Source organism: Oxyura jamaicensis, chromosome 33 (assembly GCF_011077185.1).
Source record: "Oxyura jamaicensis isolate SHBP4307 breed ruddy duck chromosome 33, BPBGC_Ojam_1.0, whole genome shotgun sequence".
Taxonomy (NCBI): domain Eukaryota; kingdom Metazoa; phylum Chordata; class Aves; order Anseriformes; family Anatidae; genus Oxyura; species Oxyura jamaicensis.
Window position 1 is genome coordinate 2171506 of NC_048924.1, and position 5423 is coordinate 2176928.

Genomic DNA, 5423 nt, shown 5'->3' on the forward strand with positions numbered 1-5423 from the left:
CGTTGTGTGAAGGCTCTGCCTCTAACGCTGCTAGTCGTAAAGACATTTTATGAGCAAACAATGAGTGTTTATTGGAACCACATGATTACAGAAATGGGATCTTTTATTGTTTTCAGACCAAATCCGTCTGCTCCCTCTGGCCGGCCCCGGCCGCTCGCTCGCTCCCCGCTTCCGTGAGGCCTGGAAGCCTCCCCAAAAACAATTTTAAATGTATTGATTTTCGGTTTCCCCTGACATATTGTCATCTTTCATATACCCGTAATGCCGAGAAACATTTTAGGACGTAGAGCAGGAATAACGGAATGATTTATACGCTCCGAGTTGTGTTTTTTTTTTTTTTTTTTTTCTTCTTCTTCTTCTTCTTCCCAGACTAAACCAGAGGAAATAAATTGCGTCTCGTATCTCTAACATCAGTGCTCGGGAGGGATTATAGGAAAATTGCCACGTGTTATTGACATGGGCTTGCAGGGAAATAATAGCTTTTCGACAGATGTAGTCGGTAGGGAAAAAAAAAAAAAAAAAAAAAAAAAAAAAAAGGATCGTGGAGAAATTTAAAAATGGAAATTCTGCTGTCCCCAAAAGCTTCCTCATTTATTTATAGGGGCGTTTTACACCGAAATACTGCCTGCGAACCTGTTCGCCTCCGAAGGACGTAAATCCCAGCCGCGTAGGAGCAGGGATTGACATTTTACTTGAAAGAGTCGCAGCCCCGCGGGACGCGATCTGCCCCACGCGTGGGCGCTTATCTCGGCTGGCACTCAAGGGCACCAAATTCAGGACCGCAGAGCTCCAGCGTGGGGCTGCTTCATTGTGCCAAAGCCGCCGTGTTGTCAGAGCCTGGAAATCCTGGAACTACAAAGAGCCGCTGATAACCAGGCGATTTCCCAACTTGTCGTGTGAAGGAATTCGGCTCGGGGAACGAATCAAAGAAAAACCCACCAGAAATAATAGATGAGCTCGTGCCAAACCACCGCTGGCGTTAGGTGCGAGCGGTGAACGTGGTCGCGTCCAGATCGATTTTCTACGGGCTCCGTATCTCAGGAGCTATTGCACTATTAAATGTTATTTTTGGCCGTGTTTCTGCCCGGAGAGTTGTGCACTGAAGGCTTTCGAGGGGAAAATTTGCGGAGCTGGGTTTGGGGAGGAGAAGGATAAAAAAGCGAGGCTCAGAGCGATTAAAAATAATAGTAATGATGGGTCAGAGTGATAAAAAATTCGTCATAGAGGAGAAATTGGACTTTGGGCAAGATGATGCGTAGCATTGGGGATCAAGGTTTTTCTTTTTGGCAGAGAGATTTGGAGATCTTGTTACTGGTGTTGGCGGGGTTATAATCCCTGCAGCTCGCGCTCTCAGGGAAAAAAATGGAGAAAAAGGAAAAAAAATAACAACACAACAACAGTTGTGATTTTCAGTGTTAGTGCTTGAGGTCAGGGCTAACAGAAAAAGGCCTTTCCCTTCGGGTTTGGGTTCGCCGGGAGAGAAAGTATGGGCTCGGGTTTGGGCGGAAAAGCGAGGAAATCGGGGCAGGGCGCCCCAAAGTGTTTTACAGCAGCCCGGTGACCTCCAGCCGGGGGTGCAAGGGGAAATCGGGGGGGGTGGGAGCAGGGGAAAGGAGGCGAGAAGCAGCCCCGTCTCCCTCCCCCTCCTCCCCAGACACAAACACAATAAAAGACAGAAGTCCCCGAAATTGCGGGTGTCTGGACGCAGTCTGCAGAGGACACGCTGCTCCCGCTGCCTTTGTCGCATGGGGACACACCTTGCTGTAAAAGTCTTTGTCCCCAGACTAAAGACCCAAGACTTCAATGGGGGGCGGGGAGGAAACCCAGAAAAAAAAAAAAAAAAAAAAGGAAAAAAAAAAAAAAAAGAAGGAGGGGGAGAGAGCAATGCGGAAAAAAAGAAAAAAAAAAAAAGAGAGAGAGAGAGAAAGCACACAAAAAACACACAACCCCCCCCGATTCGTCCTCCAGCCAAAGTCCTCGCCCCGGAGCCGGGGATGCGGGGGGACGGGGCTATTGTCCCACAGGTATTACCCCCCCTTTTGCCCCCCTTCCCCCCCCCCCTCCGGGAGTGTTTAAATTTCTGCACGTTTTTGTTTACTTGTTTTGTATACTGCCACCAAGTGACAGAAACTTGCAATCCAGCAATTTTGCAATTTGGTGCCTTTTTTTTTTCTTTTTTCTTTTTCCTCCCCCCCCTTTCCGTTTGTGTAAAGGGGGGGGGGGGGAGACACAACACCGGGGGTGGGCGACAGAGGATCAGACGGGGAGGGGAGAGGAAAAATAACCCTGATCCGCTGGGAGAGGGTGCAAATGCCTGCAAAACGTTATCCCGCCATAAAACTCCACTTTGCGAAGAAGTTTTAGTCCCTTTAACATTGAGGCGTGTGTCCCCCCCCGGCCCCCTCCTGGATCGTCCACAAAACCTTGCCTGAGCAGAACCAAACTTCCTAAAGTTTCTCAAAGCCATTCGAAACTCCTCGGTTGCACTTTCTGCTAATTCGAGAGGTTTTTTGGTTTTTTTTGTTTTTTTTTTTTTTTTGGTTCCTAAGCGCCTTTCGTTCCGTGTTACCGTGTTTTAAATCATTCCAATGTACGTGAACTCATAAAAATAGATAAGCCATGTCAGCTCGGGAGCGGTATTTTCCCCCTGAAAATATGAGTGTATTTAAGCAAATCCTGAAATATTAAATTGTTGCTCGATTAAAGACGATGTAAATGTATAAATTCGCCAAAGTGCTCAAGAGGTTGTCTCCAAATATATAGTTTAATTCTGCCTAAGTGATCGCCTCTAAAAAAAAACATCATTAAGGCAACTATTATTGTTTCCTGAATTATTATTTTTTTTTCTTGCGACCTATGATTAAATTTCTGCCTTCATATCTGCAAAGAATAAAGTGTAAAACTGCCTATACTTAATGACAACAATTTTTCACTGCTGAGTTATCCTTGCGGAACGTAATAACATCGTACTCCTTTTTATTTTTAATCTGTACACCGAGCATAAGCAATCGCGTTGGTACATGTATGTACGTATGTTTACATGTAGGTGCACACACATAGGCAGCAAAATAGCGTTTTCGGGGGATTTTACGCCACCAAGTATTGTCCGTGACGAGCGTGACGTCACGAGTGCCACTGTCCTTTTCATTTTTGCCATTTAAATTTTTCCAGCGGGATTTTAGGGAATGTTTCCAGTCCGTCGCGAAAAGCAACCCCCAAAGGAAACCAACAACAACAAAAAAAAAATCAGATTTTTTCCCCGCTGCAACTCCCCGCTCGGGACACTGCTACCTGCGGGCACGACGTGACGCCATCCCACCCCTCCGCCCGGCAAAACTGGGGCAAAAAAAAGACATTTCCGTGCATGAGGCCGAAGGAAAAAAAAAAATAATCCACCCACTCGCCCGCACTTTTAGCGGAGGAGCCAGCAGGAATGTTTCGCAGCCGCCAGCCACTTCCCTGTAAACAATGCACCACTCAGCGATTTCACATCTCCTAAAATATTGGGGCTTTCTCGCTTTTTTTGGCTCCCCTTCCTAGCGCTGGAGATGCTTCTTGAGCTTTTGGCGTGGAGCTGCAGCGCCCGGGGTTTTTGCCCCCGCGTTTGCGGGAGCCCCTGGCCGGGCTCGGTTTCGGTGCTGCCTCCTTTGGATGGGCCGGGGGTCGCCAATGGATCTGGGGAAAGGAGAAGAAAAATGATATAAATCAATCCCGCAGATTAGGTAGAATATTTCAGAAAGAAAAGCCTCCTCCACCCGTCGCAATATCGACGCGGAGAAAATATAAATAAACGCTTAAAAGTGTCAGAAAGTGCTTTCAAGGCTCGGCAGAAAGAGGGAATAAATTTCAGAAGTAGGAACACATTAATTTCTCTTCCCCACACACCTCCCAGCTTCCTGTTTAGGAGACATGTGTTTTGACAATTTCCAGAATTCTGCCTTTTTTCTTTCTTTCCTTTTTTTTTTTTTTTTTTTTTTTTTTTTTCACCCCATTCCTTTCCCTGGAAATGTGTGCAGAGAATGAGGGCTTTTGCAGGCAAGGAGAAAAGCCTGGCTCCAGGGTATTTCCCCACTATTATTTTTATTATCATTGTTATTATATATATATTATTATTATTTTCCGCGTTGCAACTTGGAGTCGGCCTGAACTTTGCAGGGCGCCCGAAGGGCACACTTTCCTAACCCGATTCTGAGAATAAAACCAAGACAACAACAACACGGTTAAGGCCATTTCCCACCGCCACTCAGAAAAAAAAAAAAAAAAAAAAAAAAAAAAAATCAATAGGAAAAAGCGAAGGCAAAGAACTGCCTTGTCTGGGAACCCCATCCGCGGGGCGGTGAATGCTCCCTTCATTATCTACCTAGGGCGAAACTGGGTGTTGCGGAGCTTTGCATTAAAAAAATCGCGGAAACGGCGCTGTTTTCTTTTTCTTTTTTCTTTTTACCTTTTTAATTATTTTTTTTAACCCGTCTTCTTGGAAGATATGGGTGGCGGTGGGGGAAAATGGGTGTTTTCGCTAATTATGGCTCTGTGCATCTTTGTGCGGGAGATGCCTTTTAATTGGCAAATAAACCTCCCAAATAGGCCACCCTCTTCAAATCGTGCTGTCTGCAGCGCCGGAGTAAAGTTTAAACAGTCTATCAAGCTCTGAATGGAAGTATTCAGGGGAAGGAGAGATTTCATCTTCTTCTCCTTCTCTCTGTCTCTCTTTCTTTTTTTTTTTTTTTAATCAAGAGCTGCCCAGACACTGACTCCGAGGTTGTAATTACAGAGAGCAGAGAATAGACACGGCTCCAAAACAATGCGAGCCATTTCAGGCTGGGGGAGAGGTAGCCCGTGGCGAATATGCTCCACAGAAACCTCCAGGAGTTTGTTGTTGTTATCGTGGTGCCCTTTTTATTTTGGTGTTCCTTTTTTTTTTTTTTTTTTTTTTTTTTTTTTTTTAAGGGTTATTTACAGCAAAAGCAATATTTGACTAGGAAAGCCCTGTAGTAAAGAGCTGGAATAAATTCCCAGCGAAAGACCCAAATAAATAATTAGGACTCACGTGTGCCATAAATGTCAAGTTAAAAAAAAAAGGGGGGGGGGAGCAAAGAGAAGGGGGGGAAGGAAGAGATAACATATACAAGGTGAAATCAGTTTAAATAAAAAGGCTTTTAATGGCATCACTTGTATTTACCTCTAAGAGCTTCAAGTATTTAATCAGATGTGAGCACGCAGCCTTATGGCCAGATGTCAGTGGCGTGTACGCGCGTGTGCGCCTTGTACACTCAGGGCTGTGGGCACATCTGGTGGGGGGGCGCATCGCCCCTCTGCTGCACAGGGGTGCCCTCCCCGCCCGCCCGCATCCCAAAAACAGACGTTTGGCAAGCACTTGGCATAACAACCCCCCCCTCACCCTACTTGTACCACAGTGATTTTTT

At 45.8% G+C, this 5423-nt stretch overlaps 1 protein-coding gene across 2 annotated transcripts in view; it reads left to right on the top strand.

Moving 5' to 3' along the window:
* HOXC6 (homeobox C6) overlaps positions 1–5423 on the top strand; it is an 18943-nt gene that overhangs the window by 7575 nt on the left and 5945 nt on the right. The gene's annotated exons all lie outside the window — the stretch shown is intronic.